The 13,093-nt window shown below is 45.4% G+C and overlaps 1 protein-coding gene across 2 annotated transcripts in view; it reads left to right on the top strand.

The window, feature by feature from the left end:
- The first annotated feature begins 6,010 nt into the window (after positions 1-6,010).
- FLRT2 (fibronectin leucine rich transmembrane protein 2) overlaps positions 6,011-13,093 on the top strand; it is a 97,157-nt gene continuing 90,074 nt past the window's right edge. Inside the window, exon 1 of one of the 2 annotated variants that reach the window (XM_088145259.1) lies at positions 6,011-6,839. The gene's annotated coding sequence lies outside the window, so the exon portion shown is untranslated. Of the gene's footprint in view, positions 6,840-10,249; positions 11,180-13,093 lie in introns of those variants that run through there. The other variant, XM_088145260.1, reaches the window with a different exon arrangement.

The raw sequence follows: 13,093 nt of genomic DNA, 5'->3' as shown, positions 1-13,093 counted from the left end.
GGATCACCATAAGGCTGCAAGTTATTTTTCTCACTGTCAAATTACCAAACATAGCACTTAATTCTTCTCTCCAAGGATGTTATGGAAACCACTTTTCCATAGCATCCCTATCATTTGCTACCAATATCCATCTATGTGCAGTGAGGAATTTTGGCCCCAGCAGTAGCTGTTAAAGGCTGTACATTTCTCACTAGCATTTGGGACCAGTTCAGATTATACTTCTCTTCCAGTATTCAAATTTGCAAAACTGAAGAATTAAGAGAAACCAAGGTTGACATAGTCACATTCAGATTTTATAAGAATTAACGCTTGATGTACTGTATAATAGTTTCCCATGAGAAAGAATAGGGACATTTGAAATATCCAACAACTAGGACTAGACTTCAACATCTGGCAAATCCCAAACTAGAGCAAGCCTGGACAATTCTGGGCAGACTTCAATTCTCTTGAGGGAGGATCAATGGTTCCAAGCCATCCTGTACTGATTCAAAAACCTTCACCAAACCCTGATTTTTGTTGTCTGTTCAGGAAGAAGGAAGGAAGTGTAGTAGATTCAGAAACTGAGAGATCAGTTCACAAACTAGAATAACCCTTTTAATCAGATCACCATCAATTGTTCCAAATGCAGCATTTGGGAAAGTTGGGCGGTGGGGGGTGGTGGTCTTGGGAGGGGGAAGCTTAGTTTTATCATTCATTCCATGGATTATTTCCCAGTAATAAATGTATGGCTCTCCACTATCATAGAGCTATATTTAGTGAGCTATTTTAGCTAATTCTGACAATCAGCTCTATCACATTAAGGAAGAGGCATCATTATTATATAACATCACCCCTCCTTTTTGCACAAAACCTCTTATTTTTCTTAAATTTGCCATAGATACTCTCCATGATTTGACTTTAGAATTTTCATGACATTCTGTCTTAAAACAAAAATTATGGATGATTTTCATTAAGCTTTCTTTAAAAAACAAAACAAAAACCAGCTTTTAAACTACTATAACTTGAAAATTCTAGCATATTTCTACAACATTCAAGAAGTTTCATTCCTCAGAGTAATCCAGATTTTCTATAAACTGCATTCTGTTTTGGTGAAAAGCAAAACAAAAACAAAGTTATGAGTATTCTAATAACCAGATTTTAAAGAAATAACTTTAAAAACCTGCATTGATTTCTGCAAAAATCTGTACATTTCATTCCTTTATAATGGCTTAAGTTTTCTGCTAATTTCATCATGTACTATTTTAAAAATAATAATAACAAGCTATAAAAATAATTGCATGCTTTAGTTCTTCTATGCAAAATTATGGGAGGTCAGAATTCCAGATTTCCCAAGTTCAGAATAGGTTGGGGTAGGCTACCGGGAGCCTAAAGCAGAGCAGGATGGGGATTTTTTAGAGCATCAGATCTGGCCTTTAAAACAGATCAGGCAGCTTCTGCAGAGTCCTATTAGTAATACATCTCTTAATATTCTTATATCTATTGGCTTTTCTTCATTTCCCTTCAGTGTGCTAAGCCCCCCCCCCCCCCCGCTTCACCTTAGGACTGAAACTTGTAATTGATTAGTTTACTTCCAGGGGCAGCATCTTGCTGATTTTAAAAAGCTAAGAAGGAACATATTTGATTTATACTTGGATGGGAAACCACCAGGAAATCCTCAATCTGTAGCTAAAAAAAAAAAAACCCTGGAAGAAGGCACTGGTAAACCACATCTGTGTTTTTACTAAGAAAACTAAATAGATGTATCCATGAAGTTGCTAGAAATTGAGCTTGACTCAAAGCAGACCTTCCTTTGCCTTATTATTTAAATCTTTATCCTATCTTTCTGCTCCTAGAATGCTCAAGGCAGGTAAGAGGCAAAATCAAAGAAACAGTTAAAACTCATTAAAAGGCAGCTACAATCCTTAATCCAATTAGAATCTTCATTAACCCATCTGAAAAGGCCTGACTGAAGAGGCTCTTTTCTTTAAAATGGCGAGTGTGGGTGGCTATTCAGGTCCCCAGAGAGGGCCCTGTATAGCTTGAGAGTAACGCAGCAGCTAATCCTCAGAGAGTTGGAAAACATACTTTTTTATGTTCTTGTCAGGTTTCTCTCTTTTTCTATTTTTTTCTCAGAATTTTTTTTTAAAAAAGGTATTCAATTGCAGAGTCACTCTGTAGTGAGATGGGTGGTGACAAATTTGAAATACAGTATAAATAAATAAAAATTCAGCAGTGTGCATAATTTTTATTTCACTTGCCAAAATAAGAAGATGAGTCAAATGAGTCAAAGGAAGGGTCTGTCTGACCAAATAAAATGAGAAGTTGCACATATTTGCCAATAAACTTGAAGTGAAGTGCCTGATTTCCAACCAACACAATCCTCTGTATTCTTGGGATTTACTATGGACTTATATCTCAAGTCATTTTGCAACAGATTTCATATAAATAACTCAGACCTGGAAATGAACTCTTAGGAGGCAGTACCATTATGTTCACTGACGCTTTCTTTGAAAAACAAACTGCTAGAACTGCATTATATGTAATAAAAATAACAGGAGTTTTGTGCAAAATAAGAGATTTTGATTTTAAGGCATTTTGCAACATTTTAAAGCATGATTAAGTATTACCATTGCTATTGCTATTGCTATTATGGCTTGGAACTTATTACCATTGCTATTATTAATTTCCAAGCCATTCAAGTAAATGCCAAGATTCATTGACTTCAAGAGCTCATTATTTATAGCCCCAAGATAAATCTCATTAGTTCTCCTTGCTAAGGGAGAAATATGGTTCTGCAACTGGCCACCTTTGCTGGCAGGACAAGAATTGCTCCTTACTTTTCTCCCAGGTTATCTGGGTTCAGTTTCTCAGTTTTTAGTTCAATAGATGCACAGTTACCCATTTTCCATGCACTATCCAAATCTTCCCCATCGGACTGCTCACATGAGGTGCTGCTCCATGATAAATCAAATGGTTTAATTGATCCACTAAACACAGGCTGAGCACACTGTAGCCCTGTAGAATCTCAAGTTCATGGTCACATATATCTTTCCAGATTCACAGAGGTCTAGTCCTGTCCTTCTCATCTTTACTCTCCTGAATGCCCAGGGCTGCAGGTTCATTCTGCAGTTCATCTAAGCTCTTTTCCAAAGTTATAAAGGAAAAGAGCTAGTGCTACTGTTGGGAAGGGTGTGAGGGACAGCAATTAGGGGAGCACCAGTAGTGGTGGGAAGGAGAATATATGAATTGTAGGAACTTGTCAGAGAGCATCTTGCCAAGCATGCAAGAGGGCCTACATTTGGTCTCTAGAGAGGGTTTGAATAGCCTTCTGTCTAAATTCCTGAGGACCTCTGTTAGTGAGCAGCTATGTTAGGACAATAAGCTTTGCCTGGATTATTGAATTCATCGTTTATGCTCTGGATCTGCACAGTATACTGAATCATGCAGTAATAACTCTGGATTCATAAAACACTAAGTCATTAAGGAGGGGGAAAAATAACCAAGATTAACGCTAACCAAGCATAGCATGTCATGTGACTGCAAGCACTACTTTTGTAATTGACCTAATTTAGCATGGAAACACAACCAGCGTAGAGTCTGCAATGCAGACAAGGCTGAGCTAGAAGTTTGTTTTGGTGTACTATTGTATCTTGAGTGAGTTATTATTAAGGTTCTGTGTTCTGATTCTAGCACTATCCCAGTTTTCTGCCAAAATGCCAAATTTCAAATTATTTGTTTATAGAAATAATGCAGAAATTTGTTACTTATGTTTGCCTAATACAGAGATAGGAAGGAAGGTAGTAGCTGATTTATACTACTCCACAGCAGAGCTTGCAGAACAAATTATTTATTTATTTATAAAATCTGCTTTTCATCTAGTCTGAAGCATTTGCACTTGGAAGAAGGCTGCACTGATTTTTAATTCAGCTGAAGACCAGGAGATATCACTGAGTTGGTAGCTTTCTGAAGATTGCTTGTTTTCTGTTGGAACAGACGCCTCCCTTTATTTTATTTTAGTAGAAGGAAATCTTTAGTGATGGTTCCCCCTTCCCCCTACCCACACAGTGACACACTCCATTTCCATGGTAACAATATTTTCCTCCTCCTTTACATCGGGGCAGGGACAGAGGGCTGAACTGTATTTCTAGCAGCCCTAACCACTATTGTGGATTGCAGGGAATGGCAGTTCCCCCACAGCTGTAGAGACACAGATCTTCTCTCTCTGCTCTATATAGTGATTGAATTCACATTATTATTTTGCATTTGGGTTGGGTTAATTCTTCTTCCCCATAACAAAATAGAACTTTAATTTTTTCCCCTTGAACGAACGGACGGGATGGCTCCGAGAAAGCGGTGCTGGATTAAACCCAAGAGGGCTTGTATAGAGAGGATTGCAGCCTTATGAATGACTTGATTGATCGGTCAACAAAGAGCACCTGTTTGGTCCCATTTCTGAATGCAGCTTGGTTGATTTTCCTATGGCTAACTGTAAGAGATGATAGGATTTGGAGTTCAGCAATATCTAGAGGGCCACACATCGCCCGCTGCTGTTCCAACGTCGGCTTCGACCTTTCCTAGGTGATTTTCCAACTATGGAAAGGATCTGAAGAAAACACAGTACAAAAGAACATTTGGTTTTAAAGCAGGGTTTAAAAATCTAAGTAATCGAGCAATAGCCAAGATAAATAAATAATACAAAGAGCGCGGGGGTGCGGTAAGAGAGATAAATCATCCCACTTAAAAGCAACAGAGGGGTGGGGAAGAAGCGTGGGCTAGTCGGTTAAGGCGAACATGTCCTCGCTCGCTCGTCAGCTCTCCTCGGCGCTGCGAGCGAATGCACGTCCTTCCAGCCTCTGATGCTCTACTGCCACCTTGGCTAAGCCGAGGGTTTTGCAGCGCGACGATTCAAACCCCGCGCACCCGTTCGGCTCTTCCCTTGTCCTTCTCGCACAGCCGCCCGCAGATATCGATCCCGCCGCCGTTTCCACGGTCTTGCCAGAAGGTGTTTAGCTCGGATAAAAATTGTTGAGGCCAACGGGACGACCCCCCTCCCCCGCTTCCAAGGGAAGCTCCAGCGGCGGGCCTACCGATCGTCTCTGTCGTCTGCGCTCCCCCCTCCTCCCCAAGCCACTTATCGCAGAACAGCCTCCTCCTCGCGTCCCGAAGAAACACGTTCTTTGCAGCTGCCTGTCCCGTTTTTCATAGGCGAATTTACCTTTGAGGAATTCTAAGTTTCCCTACCGGCAAATATACACAAAACACGCGCACGCGCACATACCAACGTACCCGTCTTGTCTCCGGCTCGAATTAGCTCCACACCCCCGCTGGCCTGGGAAGAGAGACATCGAAAGCAACAAGATGTGCCGCGGGGTTTACAGCCCGGAGACTCCTTCTGTCTCTGAATTCAATGGTGGTTGAATCGATGAAACTCTTTCCCGACTCTCCTTGATGTCCAGGCTGGCCAATGAAATGTATTGCAATTTGGGGGATACTGATGTACGTGCATTTGCCCTCCCTCCTAAAGTACAGGCACGTCGAAGCTATTGTGGTCCTATGTGCAGAGTAACCAGAAATGGGGGATGGGGAGAACGCAGAGAAGTTTACGCATCATGGCTCGGTGTTGGATTAAGCAGGAAAACAAAATACTTGCTCTATAAATGGAAGGAGAGATATAAGGCTGTTTAAAACATGGACTAGGAATGAGATAACGCCATCAAAGTGAAACATGGGGTTTCCAAGGTATTCTCGACCCGATTATCAATTTTTAATTCGTATCCCATATCTGAACAGGACAGCGAAAGAGATCGAGGTTCAAGTAAAACTTTGTTTTCCCTTAGGTCTACAAGAGAGAAAGGGAGAGATTGAGTGAGAACGTGGTTGTACAAAACGCCTTCGCAAAACTCTTCGGACTCGCGCAGCAATCGTTTCTGGGCAGACAAACTGGTCCTGGAAGGTGGTCGGAACGGTTTTCTTTAAGCGGGTGCACACACGCAGGGGTGAAAAAAGTGGGGCGAAGAATTGAGCAGGTGGGAAGATTCATCAAATCGTGACGTCACTAGACCTCCCCCCTCCCCTTCTCCCGAGTTAAGACCCAGTTCATCTCTGCCGTTCATTCCTTCCTTCCTTCCGAGGGGACAGTTAATCCGCAAAGCAATTCTGCCAGGGGTGGGGCTTTGCTTCCCTCCTCCCCTCGCCTTTTTTCTCCCCAGCGTGTGCGTGCGTGCGTGTGCTTCCTCAAGCGAGCCTGTCTCCAGACACTCTGGGGCCAGCCATAACAAAACCCTGTCCCCCGGCAGGAGGAACGCTGGAACACGGCTCCGCTCTTCCTTTAGCGTCACGCCCGCAAAGGGTTAAGCGGCCGCTGCTGCCTCCCGCTCTTTGCTAGACGGCGGAGTTTCTAGGAAGGCGCTGTGTGATCGAGGCAGGCGACGCGGCGTGTGGCTGCTGCTGTGGCACCTACTCGCTAGAAGCCTTTCCGGCTCACTTGGGAAGACGGTCGTCCGTGCTTTGCTCTAGGCCCCGGTCCTCGACCCTCTCCGGGGAAATCTGCTGTTGCGATGGGGAAGAGGGAGCAGAAGGTTTGAAAGCGAACGAGCCGGACCTGCGTCGCGGGGTGCTGCGATTGAACGCCCGGCTGAGCGAGCATCTCAGGAGGATCGTCTCCTCGCGCTCGCCGGGAGCCGTGTGATTATGAGGACGAGCTTGGCTCTTGCCAGCTATGGAACCAAGCCAGACCTTGGCGGTGATCCTTAAACCAGTACAATGCCAGGACTGAGCTGCTTCTCCCTCCACCTTCCTGACCCAGTGGGGTTTGGGTGAAATCCAACCGCAGACCAGCCGCGCGACCGTCTTCTCTACAGGTAAAGCGACATCCTTTTAAAGTCTCTCCTTTGCAGGGGTTTCCCGTTCCCCAACCGCTAGAAGAAAGATCGATCCATTGATCCAGAAATGAATAAGCAAAGAACTTGGGAAAACGCGTTTCGCCAAAGTTTAAAGTTGTGGTTGGAGGACCGCGGGTACGAGGTTAGGTTCTTGGGAGCGCCTAGCAAAATCGAGGAATCGTCCATCCAGTAATACGAGAGTGATGATGGTGCTATGATGGCCTTAAAACCATTCACTCCCCGGTTCTCTTTTACGTCATTGCCAATCTGATTTTCAGCGTGGCAGGTTCAGTTCGGTTGGGGCAGTTTGGCACTTCGACACACATGCCAGACACCGGCATGGAGAGGATCAATTTCCTATTCGAAAATGTTATTTCCCTCCCTACCAAAAGATCCATGACAAGTGGATCCTGGCGTTGCGTCGGGAGGTGAACTATCCCATGTTTTCATTCCTAAACCACCGGTCTTTTAGCGACGAGGGGAGGGGGGAGTGTATCTGTTCTACGCTTGTTGGTTGCACGGCTGAAACCTGGCTGCATTTAGCCGCGAAGCAGCTTGGGTGAGTTCAAGAGGGTTTTACCGGCAAAATGCATCAGCTCAGACGTGAGAATGACTAGCTTGGGGGGGGGGGGTTTGCCTCCCCCCTCATCCCTTGTGCAAAGAAACAAAGACCTTACAAGGGGGCAGAATCAATCAGTTGGAAACAGAGTGATTCAATCCTTCTGGGACCCTTTTTCCTACTTAGCTCCCTCCTCTTTTCATCCCAATACCCTGCTGAAGAAAATAACCCCCCTTTATTCCCCCGCCAATATCTTTTTTCGCCTCCGCAGAAGAGGGGTGCCGCGCTCTAGGGAGGTGATTAACTCCTTCAAGTCCTCCAATCTTCCATATTTCTGAGGTCCTGTGAACTAGCAAATCACAGATCGACCCTCGATTTGGTGGCAGCTTTCCACAGGCAAAACTTCCCGCCCGTATTTTATAACGGAGCCGGGCTGCTCTGCTCGCCAAACTCCCTGCTCTCCGACTGACAGCGCCTTCTCGGTCAGAGCTGGGTGGATCGGCTCGCCGAATCTCTCCCTCCCTTTCCCTCGGCGGGCTCGGCAGCGCACCGGCGATTTTGTGTTTCCAAGAGGTGGGTGGGACCCTCGAGGGGGCGGGGATTCCTCCACACTGCCGACGGCAGCGGAGCCTCTCTGGCACTCCGAGGGCTGCTTGCTCCGGCGGGCGGCCAACGGCGAACGTGTCTGGCCCGCCCCGCTCCATGCCTGGCTGTGGGATTTCTATCTGGGTGGAAGTGTAAGAAAGCTTTCCCAATCTCGCTCTGGTCAGAGGCGTTGGACTGCTAGCCCCCATAATCCCAGTTTTGCTGGCTGAAGGAAATGGGATTTGTAGCAGGCTCCTGGTTTAGGCCCACAGAATATTACATACTGCTGGCCCACGTGGTGATAGCACTTTCCTAGCCTGGGGTGAGGATATTGCCCCTGTGGCTGCCTGGCCAGTTGTTTGCAAATGGCCATTACATGGGGCTGGCCAGCCATCTTCCATTGGCACAACCTCTACCCCATGCATTTTTCTTAGGCTGCATTATAAACCAGCCTAAAGATATTTTCTGATTTAGTTTGCAGTGTTGACCTGGGTTATGGGGGAGGCGCTGAGGAGAATGTTTGAAGATGTACATGAAGGAGAAAGGAGTGAAATATTGCCACCCATCTCTTACCGTCAATATGGCACTTCTCTTTAGACAGTCTTGGCCATTTCCTCACTAATGATATATGGCGTCATTCAACCATTGCTGTGCTGATCTAAGAGTAATGAATACACAGTTATACTGCCACAATAATGTTAGGATGATACTATAAATCAGCAGGGAAGAAATGGCTTGTCACAATGATGATGTTTGAATGTTTTAGGCCTGCTACAGTGCTGTCTCTTGGTTTCAGTTGCTTGCACCCACTTCTTAAAGTAAGTCCTATTGAACTTAACAGGATTCTTTTCCATGGAATTGCTCTATTAGCCAGCACCTAATATTTGAATATTTGAGAATTGTTGATTGTATGAGGATATGCATTGTCTTCGAGTTCATGTGGAAGTTTTACCTATAGTGTTGGTTCTGAGATGGACCTTTCACTTGTTCTATTTATTACTTTGATATTGCAGTTGCCAGATTTTGAAAAATGCACATGTAATATATCCCAGCCTTCCCCCAGTCCACCACTTTTGAACTCTAGATTATGGAGCTGAAGACAGCATAAAAAATCCTGAGGGCCTTTCAATGCTTAAACAAAATCTCTCCCAAAACTTTGGACACATGGCATTGATCAGTTTCCCAAATTTGATTTTCCACTACCCCTGGCACTAAAAATAATCTAAAACATGCAATCTGGATAATGTATATTTTAAGCAGCAAGATCTAGCAGGTACACCACTCTCCTTTCCTGTCTCCTGCATTAGCATTGCAGCTTTAAAACTGTGAGAACATACTGGAACCCCTGTTTGGGGACTAAGTGAGGATCTTAAATCTGTCTCTTTTGCCCCCTCCCCAGTGGTTTACTGGAAACAGTATCATTTAGGATAAGGCATTATGTGTTGTTGTTACTCCTGTTGTTAGGAGCAGAGGGACATGTAGAGAAATATATGGTTGGTTTTCTTAAGATAACACAAAAGAGTTTTTCCTTCTCTGGGGACCTATTGGTCTACTACCTAATTTGATTTTGCTAAATAAAAATTTAGAGAAGTGGGGAGGAAAGAATCGTAGACCATTAGAACAAATCCCCTTTGGTGAGGATTTTTTTCCTTAACACAGTTTCTCTGCCGTAATTACTCTCATTAATGGAGTTTAGCCCACCGGGTGTAGATCCTTTTTTCGAAGGTTAGTTTAAAGAAGCTGAGTTTCAGACGGTTCCCAGGCATCTCAGAATAATGGTAACACTAGGGGGTGGTGACTGTTGCTTTTTTTGGGGGGGGGGGAGGGAGAAAATTTTAATAACACCAGAAAAGTCTGGGTTCTGTCCAGCAAAGGCATTCTGAAGAGATGGGAAGCCTTTTCTTATGATCGTTCTTTCGTCAAGGAATCTCTGTTGGGTCAATTAAAGCCCTTACCGTAGGCAAGCGCGCGCTCGCCGGCCGGCGCGCCCGTCCGCAAATAAGGGGCAAAGCCGAGAAATAAAAGGCGAAGCTCTGAGATGCCACTCGATACTGCCTCCCGTATTCTATCTGAAAGATGCGCACGGAAAGAAAAATGGGTGGAGAGAAACTAATCCGGGCAGAAACGCCGCTTTATAGCTGAAGAGGTTTCTGGTGAAGGATGGGTTAAAGGTGGTTTTTTTTTTTTTTTCTTTCGTTTTTGCTCTTTCTTTTTTTAAGGATCCTAAACCGCCTTTGCATCTTGGAAAGCTTTCAGGTTACGGCCCTGCCTTCCAAGCATTCTTTAAACTAGAAATGTGGGAGGGACTCCAGGAGAGCGCGAGAGGCAGAGAGCGCGAGATGGCTATCAACTGAATTCATTACTGTAAACATCTCCCTGGGGTGTCAAGCGAGGAAAAGGGGGAGGGCACAGCTTGCATTAGCCGGGAAGAGTCGGATCCGAGACCTCATTACGCCGAAGATCAACCTGCGAAGCGTCTGCTCTCCAAGGCAGGCTCTGGACTTTTGAGAAAGGGAGGGAGGAGATCTCAGACACACCGCACGCTTCCCGCTCCACACGCGCACGCCTGCAAGTGCCCGGCGCTGCTTGTGATCGCTCCAGTTCCTGCCTGCTTGGGCTTTCTCCTCCCCGTGTGATCCGCTCTCCAGATCTCCGAAGACCCAGGGAAAACGATCCGCGCCAGCCTCGCGCCTCCTCTCGGCGTCTCCTTTTGCCTGGAGCTGGTGGGATTCGACGCCTCTCTCGCGCGCGCCCCGCTGCTCTCCCTGGGAGGTGGGAAGGAGGCGTGTGCGCGCGCGTGCGTGCGCCTGCCCGCCCGGGCATTCTTGGGGATGCCGGAGTCCCGAGCTTCGAGTTGGAGGAGAAAGGGGGAGGATGTGGTCGCTGCCTCGTAAGAGAGCGAGGCGAAGAAAAGGGAAGGCAGCGCCGGAGCTGGCGGCAGCGGCACCGGAGGCAAGCGCCACCAGCCCTCGGGGGAGAAGAAGAGGAGGAGATCAGGGCGCCGAAGTCGGGATCCCGCCTGCCTTTCCGCGCTGCAGCGGACCCTGCACAAGGCAGCCCGAGAGAAACCCGCGGCTGCCGCTGCCAAAGTTTGCTCTGTGCTGCGCGGCCAGAGGCGCCTGGGGGATTATATAAGCATCGGAGTCGGAGGAGGACTCCTACCCAGACTTGCCAGGTAGAGTTGAGTGTCTGTTCTGTCGGCCCGTTCCAGCGATTCTCTCCTCAACCCCCAAACCCACCCCCAGCAATTGGCTGGTTGATTCTTTCGGCAGGCTATTGAAACAGCCCCCCCCCCCCCCAAAATGAATGGCTGGGAGTCAAGGTGGCACAAGATTACTACGATGTTTCATTAGAAGAGTCATTTGTTTGTGTGTGAGAGAGACAGTGACCTGTACACAGGCAGGACCACGGAGTTGATCAATGCCTGTCTGACAAGTGGAGGAATCGGCAGCCATTCTTAGCCGGGGTAGTTCCCTGTTTCTCTTAACGAGAGTATGGCAATCCAGGTGAATATAGGTAGAAGCAAGCTCACTAATTTCCCCTTTTATTCCCCAGGGCCATTTAGCAACCCTTTTCTTGTGGTCATCAGGCTCTACTGCTGTGCATCTGGAATGACTGGGAATATCTCCTTGGGGGGGGGGAGAAGTTGCAAGGAAAGAACAAATCTAGTAGTTGCAAGGCTGTGAAGGAATCTAGGAGTCAGTGCTGACAGGCTGTCTGAGACTCAAGCGGAGGGGATGCAAGAACGATTTGTAAATTGCCTCAGTATTCATCAGATTCCCATTCATAAAGGCAGGTTTGGTGGCTTGGGTGGGGAGGCAGATATGGCATTTCAGGTCCATTAGATGGACAGCAGCATAATTTCATGTAACCGGTCAGAGTTGATCACTATGGTCAGGCTAAGAGACAAAAAGGGGGGCAGTTGAAAGAAACAGCTCTGCAGAGTGTGAAAGCATACATTAAATAAAATGCCAGCTGAAAACTAAGGGATAAGCTATCAACTTTCTTCTCTGGAATGGAGAATCAGTCAACAGGAGCTTTTAATTAATTTTAATGGAGGAAATGTGTTTTAAGGCTCACAATAAGCTAATGAACTCCAAAGCACAAATCCATGCAAAATCCTTTTCTTGCATATAGAAAGTGCTGATTAGATTTCTGTAGTGGCTGATTCCCCCTACCCCCACTTTTTATTTTATTTTCTTTGATTTGGGTTAGAAAGAGGGTGTTCTAAAGTATTGATAAACATCTGCTGTCTTTTTTTCCTCTCTCTCTGTCTCTTGCATGCAAGCATATTCCAGAAGTTTATTTACGGCCTTTTAGCTCCCCAGTGCTTACAAACTAATCAAACCAATTTAGAGCAGAAGCTTAATCTTCTGCAGGCAACTTAACCTGACAGTCCCCAACTGTGCCTTGATAAAAGAAAGACCTCTCACTGAGTTCATTCATAGATTTATTCCCTGAAAGGTGTATGTTGGGAATCCCCTTCTGCAGAGGCATTTGGGAATCCATGTTGGAGAAAAAACAGGCCCTTGGTCAAGTTGCTTGTATTTCATCAAACATACCTGAGTGAAGTAGCTTTTTTTTTTTTTTAATGCAAGCTACACATTCTTGATATTTACAGGAAAAGAATATGGTGGGCTCTGTTAACTTAGAAGGCAATAGCAGATCATCTTAGGCTCAGCAGAGATAAAACTTTCCTTGCAATCCTTCGGAAGTGGTGGCCTTTCTTTTAGAATTGTAGTAACTTACTTGATCACAAAACAGAACTATTGTATAACTGGGTTTTTTAATGTTCAGATGTGAGGTCATTATTTATCTTAAAATCTGTTTCACTAATATTGTAAGATTCCATCTCTGGCCCCTAATGCTCCTCTTCCCTTCTGTTTATTAAGCTTTTCATACCTTCTTTTGTGATCAGTTTTTCTTGTATTTCTCCCACTGCTATACCACACCGGGAATGCCATTAAGCCTGTTTTGAGCCCACCAACTTCTCTTCCCAAGTTTCCTGTGTTACCTTAATAAGACCTAGTACCATACTTTTGACCAAACATTTTATATAACCCTAACAAAAATAAATCTAGTTATGAAA

Source organism: Python bivittatus, unplaced genomic scaffold, assembly GCF_059951505.1.
Source record: "Python bivittatus isolate LINGU-HERP-01145 unplaced genomic scaffold, Pbiv_v1 ctg000480_np1212, whole genome shotgun sequence".
Lineage (NCBI taxonomy): Eukaryota > Metazoa > Chordata > Lepidosauria > Squamata > Pythonidae > Python > Python bivittatus.
The sequence above is the reverse complement of the archived record's forward strand: the minus strand, read 5'-3'. Positions and strand labels throughout refer to the sequence as shown.